The sequence below is a fragment of the Salvelinus namaycush genome, chromosome 7 (assembly GCF_016432855.1).
Source record: "Salvelinus namaycush isolate Seneca chromosome 7, SaNama_1.0, whole genome shotgun sequence".
Classification (NCBI taxonomy): domain Eukaryota; kingdom Metazoa; phylum Chordata; class Actinopteri; order Salmoniformes; family Salmonidae; genus Salvelinus; species Salvelinus namaycush.
This window is the reverse complement of record NC_052313.1, coordinates 59,801,563-59,812,591: the sequence shown is the minus strand read 5'-3', so window position 1 is coordinate 59,812,591 and position 11,029 is coordinate 59,801,563.

Below are 11,029 nucleotides of genomic sequence, written 5' to 3'. Positions count from 1 at the left end.
AAAAATAAGATGAAACTACCCTATGAAACAAAGATAAATGACATAAAGAATGATAGTAAATGTAACGGCGGCCTTCCCTCTCTTCACTAGAAGAGGGGGTGAAACAGGGATCGGACCAACACGCAGCGTAGCCAGTGCTCAACATGTTTAATTAACAAAACTACTGTGAACACTAAACAAATACAAAATAACAAAAGTGGCAAACCGATACAGACCTATCTGGTGCAGAACACAAACACAGAGACAGGAAACAACCACCCACAATCCCCAACACAAAACAAGCCACCTATATATGATTCTCAATCAGGGACAACGATTGACAGCTGCCTCTGATTGAGAACCATATTAGGCTGGACACAGAAACAGACAAACTAGACACACAACATAGAATTCCCACCCAGCTCACGTCCTGACCAACACTAAACAAGCAAAACACATAAGAACTATGGTCAGGACGTGACAGTACCCCCCTCCTGAGGTGCGGACTCCGAACGCACCCCTAAAACTCAAGGGGAGGGCCTGGGTGGGCATCTGACCGCGGTGGCGGCTCCGGCAGTGGACGAGGACACCACTCCACCATTGTCTTTGTCCCCCTCCTTAGCGTCCTTTGAGTGGCGACCCTCGCCCCCGACCCTGGTCTAGGAACCTTCACAAAGGTCCCCCCTAGATAGAGGAGACAGCTCAGGACAGAGAGGTAGCTCAGGACAGAGAGGTAGCTCAGGACAGAGAGGTAGCTCAGGACAGAGGGGCAACTCCGGACTGAAGGGCAGCTCAGGACAGAGAGGCAGCTCTGGACTGAAGGGCAGCTCCGGACTAATGGCAGCTCCGGGCTGAGGGGCAGCTCATGACTGGAGGGCAGCTCATGGCTGGAAGGCAGCTCATGGCTGTAGGGCAGCTCATGGCTGGAGGGCAGCTCATGACTGGAGGGCAGCTCATGACTGGAGGGTAGCTCATGACTGGAGGGCAGCTCATGACTGGCGTGCAGCTCATGACTGGAAGGCAGCTCCTGACTGGAAGGCAGCTCCTGACTGGAAGGCAGCTCCTGACTGGCTGGCGGCTCTGGCGGCTCCTGACTGGCTGGCGGCTCTGGCGGCTCCTGACTGGCTGGCGGCTCTGGCGGCTTCTGACTGGCTGGCGGCTCTGGCGGCTCCTGACTGGCTGGCGGCTCTGGCGGCTCCTGACTGGCTGGCGGCTCTGGCGGCTCCTGACTGGCTGACGGCTCTAGCGGCTCCTGACTGACGGACGGCTCTAGCGGCTCCTGACTGACGGGCGGCTCTAGCGTCTCCTGACTGACGTGCGGCTCTGACGGCTCAGGACAGACGGGCGGCTCTGACGGCTCGGGACAGACGGGCGGCTCTGACGGCTCGGGACAGACGGGCCGCTCAGATGACGCTGGGCAGACGGATGGCTCAGACGGCGCTGGGCAGACGGATGGCTCAGACGGCGCTGGGCAGACGGATGGCTCAGACGGCGCTGGGCAGACGGATGGCTCAGACGGCGCTGGGCAGACGGATGGCTCAGACGGCGCTGGGCAGACGGATGGCTCAGACGGCGCTGGGCAGACGGATGGCTCAGACAGCGCTGGGCAGACAGGCAGTGCAGACGGCGCTGGGCAGACGAGCAGTGCAGGCGGTGTTGGGCAGACGGCCGACTCTGACCTGCTGAGGCACACAGTAGGCCTGGTGCGTGGTGCCGGAACTGGTGGTACCGGACTGGAGACACGCACCTCAGGGCGAGTGCGGGGAGCAGGAACAGGGCACACTGGACTCTCGAGGCGCACTATAGGCCTGGTGCGTGGTACCGGCACTGGTGGTACCGGGCTGAAGGCACGCACCTCAGGGCGAGTGCGGGGAGAAGGAACAGTGCGTACAGGGCTCTGGAGACGCACAGGAGGCTTGGTGCGTGGTGCCGGAACTGGAGGTACTGGGCTGGAGACACGCACCTCAGGGAGAGTGCGTGGAGGAGGAACAGGGCTCTGGAGACGCACAGGAAGCCTGGTGCGTGGTGTAGGCACTGGTGGTACTGGGCTAGACAGCAGCTAATGGGAATACATAATAAACCCCAGGAAGAGTAGGATCCATAATAAACCCCAGGAAGAGTAGACAGCAGCTAATGGGAATACATAATAAACCCCAGGAAGAGTAGGATCCATAATAAACCCCAGGAAGAGTAGACAGCAGCTAATGGGAATACATAATGAACCCCAGGAAGAGTAGGATCCATAATAAACCCCAGGAAGAGTAGACAGCAGCTAATGGGAATACATAATAAACCCCAGGAAGAGTAGGATCCATAATAAACCACACGAAGAGTAGACAGCAGCTAATGGGAATACATAATAAACCCCAGGAAGAGTAGACAGCAGCTAATGGGAATACATAATAAACCCAAGGAAGAGTAGGATCCATAATAAACCCCAGGAAGAGTAGACAGCAGCTAATGTGGATCCATAATAAACCCCAGGAAGAAAAGGATCCATAATAAACCCCAGGAAGAGTAGGATCCATAATAAACCCCAGGAAAAGTAGGATCCATAATAAACCCCAGGAAGAGTAAATGTGGATCCATAATAAACCCCAGGAAGAGTAGACAGCAGCTAATGGGAATACATAATAAACCCCAGGAAGAGTAGGATCCATAATAAACCCCAGGAAGAGTAGACAGCAGCTAATCTGGATCCATAATAAACCCCAGGAAGAGTAGGATCCATAATAAACCCCAGGAAGAGTAGACAGCAGCTAATGGGAATACATAATAAACCCCAGGAAGAGTAGGATCCATAATAAACCCCAGGAAGAGTAGACAGCAGCTAATCTGGATCCATAATAAACCCCAGGAAGAGTAGGATCCATAATAAACCCCAGGAAGAGTAGACAGCAGCTAATCTGGATCCATAATAAACCCCAGGAAGAGTAGGATCCATAATAAACCCCATTCATTGATGGCTCATTCATCACAAAACACACTGATATTGACACCTACGTTAATTATTTTTTTAAATTGGCAAGATTAGCACACTTAGGGATGACATGCCAGCAACAAACGCTGACGCTACACATCCAAGTATATCTGACCAAATTATGAAAGACAAGCGTTGTAATTTTGATTTCTGTAAAGCGAGTGTGGCAGAGGTACATACACACACACGGTAACATATGCACTATACACACACGTACACATGGATGTTTGTGTTGTAGATATGTGGTAGTGGAGTAGTGGCCTGAGGGCAAACACTTCATGTGTTGTAGATATGTGGTAGTAGAGTAGTGGCCTGAGGGCAAACACTTCATGTGTTGTGAAATCTGTTTTGGAATGTATTGTAATATTTAGAAAATTGTATAACAGCCTTAATTTTTCTGGACCCCAGGAAGAGTAAATGTGGATCCATAATAAATCCCAGGAAGAGTAAATGTGGATCCATAATAAACCCCAGGAAGAGTAGACAGCAGCTAATGGGAATACATAATAAACCCCAGGAAGAGTAGGATCCATAATAAACCCCAGGAAGAGTAAATGTGGATCCATAATAAACCCCAGGAAGAGTAAATGTGGATCCATAATAAACCCCAGGAAGAGTAAATGTGGATCCATAATAAACCCCAGGAAGAGTAAATGTGGATCCATAATAAACCCCAGGAAGAGTAAATGTGGATCCATAATAAACCCCAGGAAGAGTAAATGTGGATCCATAATAAACCCCAGGAAGAGTAAATGTGGATCCATAATAAACCCCAGGAAGAGTAAATGTGAATCCATAATAAACCCCAGGAAGAGTAAATGTGGATCCATAATAAACCCCAGGAAGAGTAGGATCCATAATAAACCCCAGGAAGAGTAGGATCCATAATAAACCCCAGGAAAAGTAGGATCCATAATAAACCCCAGGAAGAGTAAATGTGGATCCATAATAAACCCCAGGAAGAGTAGACAGCAGCTAATGGGAATACATAATAAACCCCAGGAAGAGTAGGATCCATAATAAACCCCAGGAAGAGTAGGATCCATAATAAACCCCAGGAAGAGTAGGATCCATAATAAACCCCAGGAAGAGTAGGATCCATAATAAACCCCAGGAAGAGTAGGATCCATAATAAACCCCAGGAAGAGTAGGATCCATAATAAACCCCAGGAAGAGTAGGATCCATAATAAACCCCAGGAAGAGTAGGATCCATAATAAACCACAGGAAGAGTAGGATCCATAATAAACCCCAGGAAGAGTAAATGTGGATCTATAATAAACCCCAGGAAGAGTAAATGTGGATCCATAATAAACCCCAGGAAGAGTAGGATCTATAATAAACCCCAGGAAGAGTAGGATCTATAATAAACCCCAGGAAGAGTAGGATCCATAATAAACCACAGGAAGAGTAGACAGCAGCTAATGGGAATACATAATAAACCCCAGGAAGAGTAGGATCCATAATAAACCCCAGGAAGAGTAGGCAGCAGCTAATGGGAATACATACTAAACCCCAGGAAGAGTAGGATCCATAATAAACCCCAGGAAGAGTAGGCAGCAGCTAATGGGAATACATACTAAACCCCAGGAAGAGTAGGATCCATAATAAACCCCAGGAAGAGTAGGCAGCAGCTAATGGGAATACATACTAAACCCCAGGAAGAGTAGGATCCATAATAAACCCCAGGAAGAGTAGGCAGCAGCTAATCTGGATCCATAATAAACCCCAGGAAGAAAAGGATCCATAATAAACCCCAGGAAGAAAAGGATCCATAATAAACCCCAGGAAGAGTAGGATCCATAATAAACCCCAGGAAGAGTAGGATCCATAATAAACCCCAGGAAGAGTAGGATCCATAATAAACCCCAGGAAGAGTAGGATCCATAATAAACCCCAGGAAGAGTAGGCAGCAGCTAATGGGAATACATAATAAACCCCAGGAAGAGTAGGCAGCAGCTAATGGGAATACATAATAAACCCAAGGAAGAGTAGACAGCAGCTAATGGGAATACATAATAAACCCCAGGAAGAGTAGACAGCAGCTAATGGGAATACATAATAAACCCCAGGAAGAGTAGACAGCAGCTAATGGGAATACATAATAAACCCCAGGAAGAGTAGGCAGCAGCTAATGGGAATACATAATAAACCCCAGGAAGAGTAGGCAGCAGCTAATGGGAATACATAATGAATAGAAATACAAATACATTGTCATTTGGTATGCGGTTAACGTGTTGACTCTAGCGTTGTTATCTCTGTACTTAAACAATTCAAATTAGCTGCCTCCCAGTCCTTTTTAATCAAAGGCAAAATTGTTCCCTATTAGACATTTTATTAATTTAGATTTTGTTCTCTTCCGAGTGACAAGATTGCTTTAGCCTCCAGGGAAGGCTATTTGTGCGTGTGTGCGTGCGCGTGTGCGTGTGCATGCGCGTGCGTCTCCAGGGTAAATTGTATTCTGACCTGATGTCTGTCTTTTGTATCTCAGACGTCACCCTCCAAACTCACAACGTCAATGATATTCATAGTGTCACTGTGGGATTCAAGGGGAAGACAGACGATTGTTCTAAAACACAAGAAAATAAAGAAATAAACATTCAAGATCTGAAAAACAGTCAAGGACATATTATTAGATACAGAAGCGGCCATCACATCTTAGAATTTAAAATAAAAACTTTATTTATAGAAAGAGACATTGACAGGAAGTGCATCATACTGTATGTCAATTGAATGTTTTCCATCTGAGGTATTCAAGACTTTAGCTGAATGAAATGCCACCGACAGACATGGCCGCTCTGCTTCTAAGTCCTAAGCAACTTTGCAGTATATATTTTTTTTATGTATTATTTCTTACACTACTTAGCCCTGAACGTGTTTTTGTGTTATTACATACAGCCGGAAATAACTTTTGGATATCAGAGCGACGGTAACTCGCCAGCATTACGACCAGGAATACAACTTTCCCGATTTGGATCCTTTGTTCGCATCCCCCAAGGCAATTGACCTTATCCCAGAGGCTGCTCCAAGTTTCCGCCGACGGAGAAGAGGTATTCGGAGTGGAATTCTAGTCCGACTCAGGAGGCCGGGCACACCACCCACCACTTCCGAGTATATTACTCATTTAATGTTCGGTCTCTGGACAATAAAGTAGATGAGCTCAGGGCGAGGATCTCCTTCCAGAGAGACATCAGGCACTGTGACATACTCTGTTTCACAGAATCATGGCTCTCTCTGGATATACTGTCCCCGTCCATACAGCCAGCTGGATTCTCAGTACATTGTGCAGACAGTAATAAAGAACACTCCCGGGGAAGAAAGGTGGCGGTGTATGTTTCATGACGGAGTGATTGTGACAACGTGCAGAAAGTCCTTAAGTCCTTTTGTTCACCCAACCTAGAATAACTCACAATCAAATGCCGACCGCGTTACATCCCAAGAGAATTCTCTTTCGTTATTGTCACAACCCATGTATATTCCCCCTCAGGCACACACCACGACGGCCATGAAGGAACTACGCTGGATTTTATGAAAACTGGAAACCACATACCCTGAGGCCGTATTGTAGCTGGGGATTTTAACAAAGCAACTTTGAGGAAAACGCTAGCGAAGCTCTATCAACACATTGACTGTAGTACTCGCTCTGGGAAAACACTCAACCACTGCTCTTCTCTCTTCCGGGATGCCTACACGGCCCTCCCCCACCCTCCCTTTGGCAACACAGACAGTGTGATGAAGAAGGCACAACAGCGCCTCTTCAACCTCAGAAGGCTGAAGAAATTTGGCTTGACCCCTAAGACCCTCACAAACTTTTACAGATGCACAATCGAGAACATCCTGTCGGGCTGTATCAACGCCTGGTACGGCAACTGCACCGCCCACAACCGTAAGGCTCTCCAGAGGGTAGTGAGGTCTGCACAACGCATCACCGGGGGCAAACTACCTGCCCTCCAGGACACCTACAGCACCCGAATTCACAGGAAGGCAAAAAAGATCATCAAGGACAACAACCACCTGAGCCACTGCCTGTTCACGCCTCTATCATCCAGAAGGCGAGGTCAGTACAGGTGCATCAAAGCAGGGACCGAGAGACTGAAAAACAGCTTCTATCTCAAAGCCATCAGACTGTTAAATAACCATCACTAGCCGGCTACCACCCGGTTACTCAACCCTGCACCTTAGAGACTGGTGCCCCATATACATAGACATGACATCACTGGTCACTTTAATAATGGAACACTAGTCACTTTAATAATGTTTACATACTGCTTTACTCATCTCATATGTATATACTGTATTCTATTCTACTGTATTTTAGTCAATTCATTGCTCATCCTAATATTTATATATTTCTTTATTCCATTATTTTACTTTTACATTTGTCTGTATTGTTGTGAATTGTTAGATATTACTGCCCTGCTGGAGCAAGGAACACAATCATTTCGTTACACCGGCAACATCTGCTAAATATGTGTATGTGACCAATACAATTTGATTTGATATTGTTTCTTTTTGCACATAATAATAATTAATTCAAAGATATTGAAAAAGTGTGTCTGTCAGTGACCTACCTAAACAATGTTGGTGCATAAATACCGCCTCTGCCTCTCTGAGGAGAAAGCTCCCGGAACTCTATCAACACACCTCCTGTTCTACACACTCATCACATGGATCATTGCTGCGCTCGCTTCCGGGACAGCTACAAGGCCCTCCCCCTTCGGCTACAAGGCCCTCCCCCTTCGGCTACAAGGCCCTCCCCCTTCGGCTACAAGGCCCCCCCCCTTCGGCTACAAGGCCCCCCCCCTTCGGCTACAAGGCCCCCCCCCTTCGGCTACAAGGCCCTCCCCCTTCGGCTACAAGGCCCCCCCCCTTCGGCTACAAGGCCCTCCCCCTTCGGCTACAAGGCCCTCCCCCTTTGGGTACAAGGCCCTCCCCCTTCGGCTACAAGGCCCTCCCCCTTCGGCTACAAGGCCCTCCCCCTTCGGCTACAAGGCCCTCCCCCTTCGGCTACAAGGCCCTCCACCTTCGGCTACAAGGCCCTCCCCCTTCAGCTACAAGGCCCTCCCCCTTCGGCTACAAGGCCCTCCCCCTTCGGCTACAAGGCCCTCCCCCTTCGGCTACAATGCTGTCCACCTTCGGCTACAAGGCCCTCCCCCTTCGGCTACAAGGCTCTCCCCCTTCGGCTACAAGGCCCTCCCCCTTCGGCTACAAGGCCCTCCCCCTTCGGCTACAAGGCCCTCCCCCTTCGGCTACAATGCTCTCCCCCTTCGGCTACAAGGCCCTCCCCCTTCGGCTACAATGCTCTCCCCCTTCGGCTACAAGGCCCTCCCCCTTCGGCTACAAGGCCCTCCCCCTTCGGCTACAAGGCCCTCCCCCTTCGGCTACAAGGCCCTCCCTCTTCGGCTACAAGACCCTCCCCCTTTGGCAAATCAGATCACGTATCCATTCAGCTCCTCACCTATAAGTAGAAACTTAAACCGGTGGTAAGGACTGTTCAATGTTGGCCTGATCAATCAGGTATAGGTAAAACATTAAAAGTCATAATCTTTCAGGTATATTCACAATGAATTATCATATATGCCCCCCCCAAAATATATATTTTAAATAAATATATACAGTACCATTCAAAAGTTTGGACACACCTACTCATTTAAGGGTTTTTCTTTATTTTGTCTATTTCACCATTGTAGAATAATAGTGAAGACGTTAAATTATGAAATAACACATATGGAATCATGCAGTAACCAAAAAGGGGGTTAAACAAATCAAATAATATTTTATATTTGAGATTCTTCAAAGTAGCCACCCTTTGCCTTGATGACAGCTTTGCACACTCTTGGCATTCCCTCAACCAGCTTCACCTGGAATGCTTTTCCAACAGTCGTGAAGGAGTTCCCACATACAGTTGAAGTCGGAAGGTTACATACACTTAGGTTGGAGTCATTAAAACTCGTTTTTCAACCACTCCACAAATGTCTTGTTAACAAACTATAGTTTTGGCAAATCGGTTAGGACATCTACTTTGTGCATGACATAAGTAATTTTTCCAACAATTGTTTACAGACAGATTATTTCACTTATAATTCACTGTATCACAATTCCAGTGGGTCAGAAGTTTGCATACACTAAGTTGACTGTGACTTTACACAGCTTGGAAAATTCCAGAAAATGATGTCATGGCTTTAGAAGCTTCTGATAGGCTAATTGACATTTGAGTCAATTGAAGATGTACCTGTGGATGTATTTCAAGGCCTACCTTCAAACTCAGTGCCTCTTTGCTTGACATCATTGGAAAATCTAAAGAAATCAGCCAAGACCTCAGAAGAAAAATTGTAGACCTCCACGAGTCCATGGGACCAAGCAGACGTCATACTGCTCAGGAAGGAGATGCATTCTGTCTCCTAGAGATGAACGTACTTTGGTGTGAAAAGTGCAAATCAATCCCAGAACAACAGCAAAGGACCTTGTGAAGAGGCTGGAGGAAACAAGTACAAAAGTATCTATATCCACAGTAAAACGAGTCCTATGTCGACGTAACCTGAAAGGCCGCTCAACAAGGAAGAAGCCACTGCTCCAAAACCGCCATAAAAAAGCCCGACTACGGTTTGCAACTGCACATGGGGACAAAGATCGTACTTTTTGAAGAAATGTCCTCTGGTCTGATGAAACAATAATATAACTGTTTGGCCATAACGACCATTGTTATGTTTGGAGGAAAAAGGGGGGAGCTTGCAAGCCGAAGAACGCCATCCCAACCTTGAAGCACAGGGGTGGCAGCATCATGTTGTGGGGGTGCTTTGCTGCACGAGGGACTGGTGCACTTTACAAAATAGATGGCATCATGAGGGTGAAAAATTATGTTGAGATATTGAAAGCAACATCTCAAGACATCAGTCACGAAGTTAAAGCTTGGTCGCAAATGGGTCTTCCAAATGGACAATGACCTCAAGCATACTTCCAGTTCTGGCAAAATGGCTTAAGGACAACAAAGTCAAGGTATTGGAGTGGCCATCCCAATATGAAAATATGTGGGCAGAACTGAAAAAGCATGTGTGAGCAAGGAGGCCTACAAACCTGACTCAGTTACACCAACTCTGTCAGGAGGAATGGGCCAAAATTCACCCAACTTTGTGTGGGAAGCTTGTAGAAGGCTTCCCGAAACGTTTGACCCAAGTTAAACAATTTAAAGGCAATGCTACCAAATACTAACTGAGTGTATGTAAACTTCTGACCCAATGGGAATAGGATGAAAGAAATAGCTGAAATAAATCATTTTCTCTGCTCTTATTTTGACATTTCACATTCTTAAAATAAAGTGGTGATCCTAACTGACCTAAGACAGGGAATTTTTACTAGGATTAAATGTCAATATTTGTGAAAAACTGAATTTAAATGTATTTGGCTAAGGTGTATGTAAACTTCTGACTTCAAATGTATGCTGAGCACTTGTTGGCTGCTTTTCCTTCACTCTGCGGTCCAACTCATCCCAAACCATCTCAATTGGTTTGAGGTCAGGTGATTGTAGAGGCAAAGTCATCTGATGCAGCACTCCATCACCTTTTTTGTCAAATAGGCCTTACACAGCCCGGAGATGTTTTGTTGTTTTTACATTCTGGGCCAAATAGAACTTGTGTGAGCAATAACAGGACCAAAACTAGATTACATTGTTCTAGGGATATATCAGTAAAGACCACCTCTTCCAGGGTAATAGGGCACACCATATGTCTCTCTATACTCAGCCAGGGGGCAGAATTTTGTATTTGTATTTATTTGTATTTTTTATGGATCCCCATTAGCTGACAAGGCAGCAGCTACTCTTCCTGAGGTTCAGCAAAATGAAGGTAGTTTATACAATTTTAAAAACATTACAATACATTCACAGACTGTGTGCCCTCAGGCCTCTACTCCACCATTACCACGTGCTTCTACACCTGCATTGCTTGCTGTTTGGGGTTTTAGGCTGGGTTTCTGTACAGCACTTTGAGATATCAGCTGATGTAAGAAGGGCTACATAAATACATTTGATTTGATTAACTCAGCAAAAAAAGAAACGTCCTCTCACTGTCAACTG